The sequence below is a fragment of the Lycium ferocissimum genome, chromosome 5, assembly GCF_029784015.1.
Source record: "Lycium ferocissimum isolate CSIRO_LF1 chromosome 5, AGI_CSIRO_Lferr_CH_V1, whole genome shotgun sequence".
Lineage (NCBI taxonomy): Eukaryota > Viridiplantae > Streptophyta > Magnoliopsida > Solanales > Solanaceae > Lycium > Lycium ferocissimum.
The window spans coordinates 8579589-8593975 of record NC_081346.1 but is presented as its reverse complement, the minus strand read 5'-3'; the positions used below and the strand labels follow the sequence as shown (position 1 = coordinate 8593975).

General features: G+C 31.6%; 1 long non-coding RNA gene across 2 annotated transcripts; it reads right to left on the bottom strand.

Moving 5' to 3' along the window:
• Window positions 1–3983: 3983 nt before the first annotated feature.
• Window positions 3984–10070, bottom strand: LOC132055822 (uncharacterized). 2 transcript variants are annotated; one of them, XR_009414656.1, is made up of 6 exons: window positions 9531–10070; window positions 6952–7083; window positions 6804–6873; window positions 5591–5639; window positions 4965–5510; window positions 3984–4347 (listed from the first exon to the last, which is right to left on the bottom strand). It is a non-coding gene; the product is annotated as an uncharacterized LOC132055822 (long non-coding RNA). The 2 variants fall into 2 exon arrangements; XR_009414655.1 differs by lacking the exon at window positions 9531–10070 and having other exon boundaries at window positions 3985–4347; window positions 6952–7247.
• Window positions 10071–14387: the final 4317 nt, after the last annotated feature.

The window sequence follows — 14387 nt, the reverse complement described above, 5'->3', positions numbered from 1 at the left end:
CCATTATGATAATTAACGAAGAAACTTGGATCAAATGATAACCATGTCTCTGTGTTTACAACAGAACATTGATTATTTTTGCATTAGAATTGTTAAATCACCCTTTTAATCTTTTTCAAATGCATTTTTTTCTTTCTTAAGTTGGGCAACTTGTGCATGGCACTGTAACATCAACATTAACATCTGAGATTCTTGTATACATTCACATGTTCAATGACAAAACTTGTAAGTAAGAAATATAGAGTTTCCAATATACCCTTACTGATGTAACTTGCAAGTAACTCCACTCCCCTCCTTTTTAGTCTTCTTTGCCTTTTTATAACCGACTTTGCCAAAAAGATCAAATTCTCCTTCGAACTCTTGAGATCTCCTTCCTCCTATCCCTATCTCATGCAATGGCTGTAATTTTTTTTTTTTTTCTATTTCGATTTATTAATTTTTTTTTTTTACCGTATGTGTTTTGCCTATTATTGAAATGATGTCATATCTTATTTTTAATTGTGATAAAAAAAATCATTCAAGGTATAAATAGAGTTATTTTCGAATCTAATGAAGTTCCAAGCAGCTATTAATAAGAAGTATAAAATTACTATTAATATAAAGAGTTAAATTCTTAGTACCCGTAATTTCAATGCTAATTAAAACTTGAAAAATAAACAGGGAAAAGAAATCAAACACTTAATACACATATTAAGAAAACAGTTCTTAAACATAGCTGTAAATTTGTGACAAATTCATGAAAGAATTTCTGTATTTATAATTTGAATGTCTAAAATAAGAAAATATACCATCATTTGAATTACAGGTAAAACAAAAAGAATTTAAAAATCATACTACTAATATTTTATATTGAGGGAAGATTTAGGGGTAAAATAGGTAATGATGAAGTAAGAGAGGAAAATAGGTTAGTAATAGTGTTAAATTAAGGGAATACATCCGCTGAACTGAGTGAAGAAAATAAAAAATAAAAAAAAATTAAGGGAATACTCTAAATATTTAGGAAAAGTTGAAATGGAAAATGGTTTTTCACTCCTTGAAAAAGAAAAGTTTGCAAGGAATAGGGAGGTTTCGTGCCTATTCCAAATTCTCATCTTTCAAAGAGATATTGTTTTTACACTTCAAATATTTAAAAATAAATATAAAATATTTTTGCAAAATGATTTTTTCTATTTTAATTACTACTTAATATAAGAGGGGATCTCCTTTTTTGGTTGTCCTCACAGGGACTAAGTTGGAATATTGTAAAAAAATCCAATTCGTGGTGAATTACACGTGGTTGCTGCAACAATTGGTTTTGCTGCCACCGTTCATTTTCTGGATGCTACTCCTGCATGGGCCTTTTTGTAATTGGCCCTTTATTAGATTTCTTTCCCGGTATTTTTAATTTTTAGATTTAGTCTAAAATAAATATTTTTTACATAATAATGATGATATCCCCCCCCCACCCCCACCCCCAACCCTAAATTTACTTTTATGTTAATAATTGGGTTTTTACAAATCAAGAAACCATGATTAAATAGGGACTCTCTCTTTTCAATTTATGTAATACAGTTCGGATCTCGAGAGTCAAACAAGATAATCTTTGATTATGGTTTTATTCGTACGCTCTTTAAATATTTTATTGTTAATTATTGTGATTGTAGTACTTTTTATGTAGTTTCTAACTATGTAAGTTATTTTTCAAATAATTTAAAGATTGTATGTCCGAATTCACATCAAAATAAAGAATTTTAACTCTCGAAATTCGACTTGTAATTGAGACATAGGGATTATTTAATGAAGAGTAATTTAGTGAAAACACCTCTTACTTTTTAGGGGTGAGTGAATTTCTTAAGAGGTATGCCCAATCTAAAAACACCATGTAATATAGAGCGGATGGAGTACCTTTTAGATTATTATTTTTCCTCATACATCTTGATAAAATTTACACAATTTTGGAGCCAATTATTTTTCCAACTGAAGCATTTATTAGGTCTTACTTTACATTTACATATGTCCCGCGTCATATGTTTCTCTCCATACTTTTTTATGTCTTTGTTTTAAACCTCCAAAATCTTCTATTGTGAGGTCATATGTGCTTAGATCTCTTCTAGAATTATTTTTGAGGTATAATTTTAATATTTTCTTACTTTATTATTATAATTGAATTATTATTTATTAATATCCTTATAATTTCATTAGGTTAATCTGTGTAAAGACTTTAAACTAAAGCTATAAATATTACTGTCAAGTACAAGTTATTGAAAAGTTTAATGTGTTATTTAGATGATTCTAGAAGATGAAAATATAACTTTTTAGCTAATTGCATGCAAAAATAAAATACATTATTAAAACCTTATTAAATGAGTTTAAGATAAATATAAGTGAGTTTGAAGTAAATAATTCCATCGAGAGTTAAAATGTTAAAGGTGTAAAATGAAGTTTACTTTTTACATACCGAAACATATGTACCGATTTTAGTTATAGGTGAGATTGTTAGTTTATATGTTTTTAAAGTGTTTATTTTATCTACCACTAATTTCAGATTTTTCTCGATTAACCTCATTTCAGATTTTTCTCGAAAGAACATCAAAATCTACTTTTTATGGGTCTAATTAAAATTAGTCCATCCGGTAAAATAAATAAATAAATATCTATTTAGTTTTTTTTTATTTTGGTTCAAAATAAGTGTACATAATATTTAAAATCACTTAGGATATTTTTCATGGATAAGTGTCATTATAAAAAATATATATTGTAATTCTGGTTTTGCTTTAAACTTAATTCCTTTGCATGCACGAGTTATTTTTTATTACACAGAACAATTCTTTCTTTACGTAGAATTTGCATTAAATCTTGTTTATGAAAAAGATTAGTGCAATAACTTTTAGTAGATTACTCTAGAGTGTAAAGAATATTTTCAAGAATTACTAAATAAGCATCTTTTGAAGACAAAAAGAAGAAGACGAGAACCTTTAATTTTTCTTTATAAAATTTTCAATTATATTGGGAAATAAAGAAGACGAAAAAGGAAAAGAGGTTAAAATCATTCTGAAATTGGTGATTGTACGAGATTATATGTTACTAGTAAATTCACCCGATTGCTGAGTAGTCATGTCTTAATTTTTGTACAAAGAAATTATTCTGTAATAATCAAACCATAATTGTAGTATGAACCCCAAAAAAAAAAAAAAAATCTAGTATGATCAGTTACAACAGATAATAACCTAGCACAGAAAATAGTGGCAAAAACCTTAAATGAAGTTCTTTGAGAGACTTCAATTTGAGAATTGTACTCTTTTGCAATGGATTAAAGTCTCGCCAGCCAAGCCTAGGAGTGGGCACCAGCAGCAACACTGGACGCACTAAAGGCTTTGGTATGACAATAAAAGATGATTTTTTCGAGCAACTTTCCAATCACTTTGTTAAGAGTTTTCAAATAATATGTTTCTCACCTTTTTGCTATTTCGTCTTTTATTAAAGGAATACAAACATCAGATTTTTATGCTAAATTCTTCTGATTGCGTTATATCATAGTTTATGTATACATCTTAAGCAGTGAAACAGTTAGCAAGTCGGGGATCATATTAAAAAAGCCTTCTGCAACCCATGCCCTGTGCACACACATTGTACTCCCTCCACATAAAACAACCACCAACTTAAGGAAAAGAATAGCATATGCTTCAAACATAAACCCTTGAATCTCATAGAAGTTAGTATCTAGACAATTACTCCACCTTTTAAACACAATACCTCCTCATAGAGTTTTTGGTACAGAAGAACACCTGCTAACATCAAGGCACCCATACATTACGTATAGTTATGCATAAATTTGTCTAAGAGTGAGAAAAGGGGGAGAAACTTCCTTAATTCACTTACGGAAACATTATTAGACTAACACCAACATTGATCTCTTAATGGATCATTGCACAAACACTCTAAATAGCCTCGAGCCCATCAAACTTATATTTTTTCGGACTCTGGTATATGGTACTAAACATTAAGTTATATAGAATAAGCGCAGGAATTAAGTACAGTTATGTTGACCAAAAATAAGGTACACTTACGTCATTGATTCTGAAGCCAACTTAGTAACAGAGGACCATGGTTGAACTATATCCGTTATAATAAGTGTGCTATAAAGAAAGTTAATGTTATTGGATAAGGTGCAACTATATATTCTATGCAATGAAGTTCTTTGTCTTGGGGATCATATTGGCGTTGCATGTGCTTCTTACTTCTCAGCCCAGAATTCCTGTACCTCTGTTCATCTTCGATCAATAACATTATTCTTCGTGGACTTACCAAATTATAGGCATTTCAACGTGTACCTTTGAGCTCTTTGTTTATTTGCTTGAACTTGAGAGTCTGAGAATTGCAAAGGAAACTCATAAATGCTAAAAAAATTGATAATATGCAGGCCAAAGAAATGTGGCTTGAAGCTTAATGGGGAGGAAAAAGATAACAATTAACCGAAGAATTAATCCACCGGTATCACCAGAATTTGAGGGTCATAATGCATACAATTGTTTATTTTAACTCTCACAACTTCTTATTGCCAATCTCTACTACAATAACAAATAAAGAATCCGGGAAAGGGGAAAGAACCAAACAATGAGCAAGCAAATAACAAAACAAAAAGGGAAAAAAATGGGGGTTTTTTTTTTTTTGGAAGTGACATGTAACTTAGGCTATAGACCAGCCGTATATAAATATATAGATTAGGGCTAAGTAAAGAGTTTCCAATTCAAAATCATAAAGAAAATAGAGATATCGCAAAATAATTTGGCACATAAAAGCGATCTTTACTCTTTAAAATTTCTTCATGATTCCACCATAAACTATTATAATGGGAATTATCTTAATACATTTGGCAAAACTGCACAGACAAAAAAACAAAAAAGCTTTTATAGTATTAATGTATATTAGTAAAATTTGCACCTTTATTCACTTTAAACTGAAAGTCTAAACATAAGATATATTACCTGTAGCTTCCATGAAATGATTACGATACCTTTCTCCTCCTCTAATTTTTCAAGAGCAGCACCTGCCAAAATAAGCTTAGAGATTTCGAATGAAATCATTTATTCAAAAGTTGAATTCATAGTGATAGCAGTTAATACTGATGAAACTTTGGATTAAGACAAGACCAATGATGTTGCTAGGGAATTCAACAGCAACCAAGTCTAAATGTGTTCAACAGACAATGATTGTATCAGTAAGGTAGCTGAAATATTTCTTTAGCATCTTAGCGGAGTTGCTAAATTTTAGCTTCACAAGGCCACCAAAAGAAAATAGGAAAAATGGGAGGGGAAAAGAGAGCCAAAGCAGTAGGCATCCATGCCTTGCGAATCACATCTCTATTTTTCTTGTTGTCAAGAGACACCTACAATAGGTAGAAGCTTTTTTTAATCCTTCTCATGATTATCCACTGGATGCTTCGATACAAAATCTTCATGGCTGGCTTTGCCCGATTCCGTTTGACGGGTAGCTAGCTTGTTCTGTTGTTTCCGGGCATAAAAATCATCAACCTGTATAATCCAGTATAAAATTTCAATATGAGGAGAAATTTTCTCAAAATTAGGATAGAAATTCAATACAATCATCTAACCTGCAGCTTTTGATCTTCAATGTATCATCTATTGAATAGCCGAATGGCCCTGAAAAGGAAGATATCTCTTCTACATTCTTTTTCAATCAAACATAGATAAATCTAAATAGTGACCATATGAAGATTTCAGATCCAAAAGGCTCCAATTTCAACAATGTATAGCACATCACCAACCTAAACCATCTAAGTTTGGCAGCAAAACAGTTCACCTACTTAGAGATGAAACTAATGATATTTGCAGTTGTACCATTTACTGTGGTAGCAATACAGAACGTAGGATTATTCTACTGCAGTAACATAATGTATACAAAGTATAGGGGAGAAAAATGTGACTCAGAGAGATAGCCCGTCATAGGGAAGTCAGGATCTTATCCAAAATAAGGGTAAGTCATCTGGAACCAATACCTTGATAGATAACTCTCTTTTAATAAGCATCTCGATACACAACTGTTGGGATTTTTAGATCTACAGTTGATGAATCCGTGTAAATACGAGTTCTTTCATATAGCAATGGCTACGAACTACGTAATATGAGCTGTCAAGGCTTTCAAACCAAGACTGGAAAAGCTCAATCCATAAAGATTAGTTTAGTGGAATGACTTAACGAAGAAAATTCTTTTTGTCGTACTCTAATAGACAAACTTTTATGTATTAAAATGTGGGTCTAAATAGAGAGGATTTGATATAAGAACATACAACATTCTCCATCTATAGTAAGTCAACCAAAGTAAGTTGTTGCTCAATTAGGAGATAATTTGTATTTCAACAGAACGAAAGTAAAAGACTTTGCCTTCCAAAGGCAGCAGTAAACAACACATACGTTTCTCTATTGAAAAGGATCTTCTTCTTTTTTTCTGTTCAGACTTATAGTCTAAGTAAGGTATCTCCTCCATTAACTCTGCCCTAAAGAAGAGAGCGCATAAGAACAGAAAGAGAGAAGCTTACTCTCTTTCTTGCTCAATAATCCTTACATAAAACTAAACCATAGTGCAACATATAACCATGTAACGGCAAAGGACCACATTTTTACTTGCTCAGCTTACTTCTCCGACCTGCTTTCTTCACTTGCTATCCTAATATCTTCCCCAAAGTACAAAAAAATCCTGTTTAAAAGAAGTTCTTTACATGGTAAAAGAACAAACCTATCTTTTGTTAGTTTTTGAGGAGGATTGAATTTTTTAATGACTTAAAAAATGCAAGTAGATGTAGATACCATATTTTGCGGCGATCAGAGAAAGAGATGCCGACTATATTCAACCGCTGGGGCATATCCAGTAAGAATCCTGTAAAGAGTTAGGACAAAGATGGTGGATTCAGTTGTGGCAAAAGCAGAGAATTTAAGGGAGTTAAGAATTGGATACCTTGTTTAGGAGCGGAGGATTGCCTCGTTTCTGCTTGTATATCCGTCAACCATATGTAGTACCGCTGACCCCGCTGGCTCCAACAATGATAGCCATGGATATGAATCGCGAAAGACGGAACAACAATCTTTGCTGGGAGGAAAAAGAAGAAGAGACGGAGGCAATTCAAAAAAGTTAAGACGTGACTGTTCATTTCTTTCCTCTTTTAATAAACAGAGGCAATTGAGAGGACGCGACTCTTCTTTGGTTTTTTTTAGCGCATGAAATTCTGAGGAAAATAAGAAATATGGTCAGAAATTTGAGAGAAAAGATAAATAAAGTTTCAAGCCATTTAAATAGACCAATATCAATGCTATGTCGCACTTTATATACTATATATAATATAAATTTAGAAAAAAACAATCCTATGTAAGCATTTCTTACTACTCATCGCATTTATCTTTTTTCTCCTTTTTTTTTAAATTTTTTATGAGTTATTTCTACATAAAAATCAAATAAATGACTTATAAAAAGCCTCAAAAATGAATGCAGCTACAACAGCCCACCTTTGGGTAATGTCCTCTTTTATCATTCGCTTTTAATGTGATTAATTTGTAGTAAATGTATGAGTAAAAGCAAAGAACATTAAGGCTAAAAAGCATCAGTTTTCTCAAACGGACTCCACGCACTATAGCACGTAAACCATTTGCATCTTTCTTTCTTCTTTATTTATCTTTTTTCACCCTTTATTTGCTTTACATTTTTATCTTCATAACTCACCGATTTAATTTCTACTTTTAATAATATTTATAACCTTCATGCTTTTCAAGTTTTCATATTCATAACCCCCAAATATTTAATTTCAAAGATTAAGATGCCTTATGGTATTTCTCCATTTTTATCTATATAAACTCATATTTTTTGTTCATGACACTCTACCCAAGGTTGTCCTCCATTTTCACTCCAGTGCTATATTCATGCTTTTGTTTGACTTGAAGACGAAGAAAGCTCTTGATGATGATCGACTTGTGAGAGGGAATATCAACAAGAGCTTGGAAAAATATGTATTGATTTCATATTTTTTAGTTTCATTTTTTAGTGATTAAGGTCGTAACGATGTGTGTATTGTATTATTTTCGTCTTTCTTTATTTTTCCTATGATCTCGAGTTTAATTTTTATATAACTTTTTGATTGTTGTAAGTTTGTAATTTTCTTTTGGTTCAAATTAGTAACTTATGATTGGAAGTATGCTAGCTACTAATCAAGTTTTAAAATCTATAATTGATTGCTTAAAAGGAATAAAATACTTATTGATTTCGTATTTTTCAGATACGTATTGATTTCGTATTTTTCAGTTTCATTTTTTAATGATTAAGGTCGTAACGATGTGTGTATTGTAATTTTCTTGTGGGAGGGAATATCGACAAAAGCCTTGAAAAATATGTATTGATTTTGTATTTCTTTAGTTTCATTTTTTAATGATTAAGGTCGTAACGATGTGTGTATTGTATTATTTTCGTCTTTCTTTATTTTTTCTTATGATCTCGAGCTTAATTTGTATATAACTTTCTGATTGTTGTAAGTTTGTAATTTTCTTTTGGTTCAAATTAGTAACTTATGATTGGAAGTATGCTAACTACTAATCAAGTTTCAAAATCTATAATTGATTGCTTAAAAGGAATAAATTTTAGTGATTGAAATACATCATTCATTTGGTGTTTGTTATGTTTAAGTTTCAAGAACTACCAAAAAATGCGTATGACGTGAGAATTGATAAATATAAAGCAATGTGGGTGTGGAGGGAGAATAAACACAAACATGTATTACTTTGAGAAATGGTGCATTTATGTTAAAGTTGAAGTAAATTGCAAGAATAAATATTGTGTCCTTTCACTTCTTTAAGAAGATGATCATGTGAATTTCTAACGTTCTCTTTAGGGAATCAAATTGTAGGTACGAGTATTTATAAAAACGGTCGAGTACGTGTAATATTTTTTTCTTGAAGATATCAAAAGTTAACGGTGTTAATTTTAAGTAGGGATAAGGACTAAAATTGCACACTCTATTTAATTATGGGTTAAATGTGCCTAATACAATAATACAAGGACCAAAAATCATAATAAGCCAATAATACAGGGACTAGAACCGCCTTTTTCCCTTTATTTTATATTCTTTTTTATGTATATAAACTCGAATTATATTTAAGATCCCGACTTAGATACGCAAATATATTAAATATATACTTGATAAAGAGATAATTGATTAAGAAAACATATCAACTTTACAAATAGTCTCGTTTATAAAAATCGGGTCATCTATAAACCAACATCTCACATGTAATATTGTTTTTACTAATATTGTTTTTACTTTTGATTTAAACATGCAATTCCTTGAAGTATGAAAATTGTTACCATATATACACACACACATTTTTATCTATATATTATTTAGTAATTTTTTTTTATGACTGCACGAAGCGCGGACAAATTTACTAGTTAATATATAGATTAACACATCTTTGCAATTAGCAAATTGACTCCTATTAATTACACGAGCAATAGTGCATTGTTAGAGAATATAAACAAATTAATGGGCACACGTCAAATCTTTATGAATGATTATGGCCTAATAAATTCCAAACTCCGTTCAGCCAAATTTAGAACCCTCTTCTTCTTCGCAGAACAAATGTGTGACTCTTCTTCCCTAACTGAAAGAAAAACTCCAATAGCTTAGAGTAAGAGAACTTGAATATACAAGCTTTGAGGCTTTTAACACGAAGAAACCACGGGCACAATTTATGAGAACAAAGTACAAAAATATAAAGAAAGCCTGTAGATTTTCGATCCTTTGCCAGAATCACACTCTCTGATACAGTCCCTACAACATTGTTAGATCAGACATTCAGATAGGTTTCACAAATTGTCACAAAAAGTTTTTTGTTATTTTTTTAAGAGGACGCACGTATGTGCATGTGTTACTCTGCACTATTAAATGAGAAAGCCGCAGTTTCAAGTGATTGCTTGTAAAGAATTATTGACAATAATTATGTCTCTTTGGGGGCATCTGCTAAAAGAAAAAATCGACAACAATTGTAATTTTTCATTACCCTCTCTTAATTGCAGAATGAATAAACAATGACTGGGAAGGTCCAAAACCAAATAGGCAAAAGAAAAAGAGGTTAATAATTGAGAGAGAAAGGCAAAAGAAAAGGAGGTTAAAGATAGATATCTTTTCTTGGTCCAAAGAGAAATTCCACATCATCTTTTCTTAAACCACACAGGACGACGTAGCATTAAGCATACCGGTAAGTGTCTTTTTTGTCTCATATATTGTCTTGCCTTCATTTTCAAGTGGGAACACTAATGTCAATTTTCTCTTTTCAACTTTCATAAAAGAGAAAATTACATATTAGCGCATCACCAAGTTTATATTACAGATTCAAAACATGTTCTTTTATAAGCACCAGCACATTTGGTAATTTCTCACAAGTCATATTTTCAAAAAAAAAATTATGCTGAAGCTCCATTTTTTTCGCCTCCATTTTTTTTTTCAAGTTATTTAATTTTCACGATAACTGTCCAACTGAACGACATAGGTTCATGAACTTGGTTAGTGTAAAACGAAGGGAATTTTAGCTGTTTCATTACCTGGAAGAGCAGAGATCATCTTCAAGGCCTTATGCTTGTTTCTGACATCTTGCAACTCCGAGTTCAATGTGTGAAGAAGTAACTTTTTTCTCCGTTTCTGCTAAACTCCTATATGAGAACCCAAAATCTTCTATTACAGTTGAAATCTAATAAGAAAAGGTGAGGTTAAAAATTGCAAAAAAGGACAAAGAAAAGGGATATAATGACACATACAAACAGGAATTGTGGGGTGCGAATGGCACCACAATATCTGATACGCAGAATGAGAAGAGGTTAATCTTTTCTTCTTCCTTTGATTTTACTACTTAGCTTCATATATATCATGGTAATATTTTCTTTTCCTTCAATTTTAGCCGAGTGAAGTGTAAAATAAAGCCCAAAAAAACAATCGATTCTTTCCTAAATAAAAGGTAAAAAATAGTATGAACAATCAAACATAGCATGACCGAAAGATGAAACACCAAGTAAACATGAAGGGAACAACTATACTATAGGAAAAGAGAGATTTACCTATTGAGAGAAACAACGGGAACGGAGATTCTCTCTGGCGAGTGAAAATAAAATAAAATACTATACTCCAAAATAGAAGACGAAGAAGAGGAGAAGAGGAACGCATTGAAGGAAAATTGACACCACCTTTATCAAACAAAAATTATATATAATTGACCTCAAACTACCTCGAGACAGAAATTATTGATTGAAGAAATAAAATTCAAAGATTTTAGCAAAAGGCGGCTTACCATAATGTTGGTGGTGTTTGAACTTTCAAACTGGCATCGTCGATCATAATACTGCAACTGAAGTGACACAGACTAATTAGAAAAGCACTGTTTAAAAAAAAGAAGGGGAATTTGCAGATAGGTATGACTCTTAGTTTCTCTTTACTCCATTTTGTTGTCTGTGCCTTTGGTAGAACAAACGAATGAGTGGGAGGGCCTAGAACCTGTCTCTAAGAACCGCCTCGGTTTATCTTCGGAAAAGTCCAACTGAATGTCAAACTAAAATTAATCCTCAGAGGGATTTGAAATAGAAGGTTGTTGGAAGGGTCAGTTCAAGAATAATTGAATCTCAGAAATTGGTAAACAAAAACGCAAAAAATGCACAATGTCTAAAAGAGGGGGAAAAAAACTAAAAAAGAAAAAGGGATATTTACCTTTGGGCGACGGGGAGATAAGAGGTAGAAGTGGCTGGTATTCGTTGTAATTGAATTAGAGGCGTTCCAAAGGTGTATGAAACAAATATGGGAATTTTGTTTTATAATATAGCACATAATCGTAGGTAGAATAGGGATAACAACCCCAAAACTGAGGACAACGGAAATCATGTATTTTTTTTTTCTGCTTTCAGTAATAATGGCTGCAGCAATGGTAGCAGGACTGTGGGTTGTGATTGGAGAAAGGAAACGGTAAGACGTCATTATACTCTTCCTTATTTAATTATAGCTCAATTTAATAATCATCAGACAACAAAAATTAAATATAATGAGAAAAGTGACTTACTACTGTATAGATCAGCAAGAACTTTTACATCAAAAATCTGAAATTGAAATGAAATAAACTTTGGCACAAAATAACATTAAAAATGAATATTTGCCTAAAGTCTCTGCATTATGCAGAATTATTTATCTAATATGACTTTGTTAATATATGAAAAAACAATAAAAGAAAATAACCAATTGACTTATGTGAAAAGAACGAATAAGATGTCGATAAAAAAACCAAAGAGTTTCTCGTATAAGAATTTTGAATAGCATACGATTTTTTATTTTATTGTGGGTATTTTTAACTATGGCATATAGTTTTTAAGAACTAATATTACACACACAATAACATTCGGGCCTAACAAAGACTAAAATAGGCCAAAGCCAAACTTCAAAGTTAGAGACCATTTTTATTAAAAGAAAAAATTGTGATATATATGTTTATTTAAAGTCTATTTTTAAAAAAAATTTAGATGCGAAGTCATTAATTAATATTTTATAATCGTCAAGAACAATATAAAGTTGTTAATAATTTTTTCAAATCAATTTATTCTAAAAAATATTCAATTGACAGCAATATAGCTAACCAATCACGTCACTAAATTTTTTTTTTTTTTTTTTGAAAATTGTTTACTCCCTCTATCTCAAGTTTTGTGACACAATTTGAATTTTAGGAGTCAAATTTTATTATTTGTATCCGGAATTCGGATATACAATCTTTAAGTTTTTTGAAATATAATTTACATATTTAGAAACTATATATAAAAATATTATAAGTCACAATAATTTTTTAAACAAATTAGGGAAAAGTATTCAAAACACACTCAAACTATGGCCAAATTTGCCATAACACACCTACGACTTTGCGGGGGTCTATGACCCTGGACTTATTATTTTTTGTGTATTATTTTCGCTTTCAACCGGTGACTGGACTAGCAAGTGTAGCTACTCTCCTTCGGCGCAGTAAGAGATGATAAAAACTATATATGGACCAAAGGTATATTTGCCACGTAAGCCGTCCAAATAACGTTTTTAATTCCCAAATCCAATCTTAAATCCCTGGCTTGAACGGCTACATCTTCTTCTCTTCTTCCTTCACGTCGAGTTCTTCCCCAAATTTTTGGTAAATTTCTTCTCTTCATGTTTTGGTTCTTACAGATTGGATTAGCACGATTCTTTCCCCAAATTTCGATTAAAAATTCGGGTTAGCTATGGAAGAAACAAGATTGGATTTGAATAAGCTTTGTATGGACAATGAAGATCCAATGTTGAATGAGGAGGTGCGATGCGGTCATGGTGTGTTGCTCACGATTGAAGACTTCACGGTCGACAATCCCGGAAGAAGATATTGGTCTTGCCTATGGTTCGAAGAAGTGTAAATTTTTTTCGATGGAGGGATCTTTCCAAAGTTGATGAAAGATCGAAATACATTATTCCAAAGTTGGTGAACAAAATGAAGGAGATGCGTTGAGAATTAGCTTCAAAGAAGAAAATTAAGGAGATGGAAGAAGGATGTGGAAGTTTCGAAATTGCCGAGATGTTGAAAGAGATTGAAATGGAAGAACAATGTCTCAAGTGATATGAAAATGAAGGAGATGGAAGAACAATCAAGTGTGATTAATGCGGGAGAAATTGAAAATGCAAAAGAGATAAAATCGAAAAAGAAAGGGGATCAACAACTTTAGCTCTAATTTGATTTTCACATTTTGTATCTTGTTTTGTTTTGGTATTTGGATCAGTTGGTTAATGCGAGGAAATTCTTGAACTTGTCATGACCAATTGCCTTAGTGTTTCTTGTATTTTTGAAGTTGAATGGTTTAGTTTTGTGCTTGACGTTAGGTAGGCAGTGCTTGGAAAAATGTCTTTTGTGTTGTGGTTAATGTTAGGTAAGAACTACTTTTCCATTTTATTTTGTCTTGTGGTTAATGTATGTTAGGAATCCTTTCTAGTTTTCTTTTGTGTTTGTGTTTAATGTAAGTTTGAAATTGATGAATGAAATCCGCACAATTTAGAAATCAAAGGTGTTACATGTGCTTTCAACATAAACCTTAAATTGAAAACACGGAGACCGATCTAATCTATTTCTATGATCTCCGTTTTTTTTCAACAAAAGTATATCACTGTCTCTAGCAACCACAGGCCTTGAAACACTGATATATCCCACGTAACTTTGGTTTATATGCTTGAAAAAATACATATATATCTTTGAAGGCAAAGTTTGCCCATAAGGCATAAGTATGCCCCGTCGGCATAAGTTTGGTAAATCCGCCGCACAAGTTTATGCCGATGGGGCATACTTTTAAAGGGCAAACTTTTTTATAGCCGATCC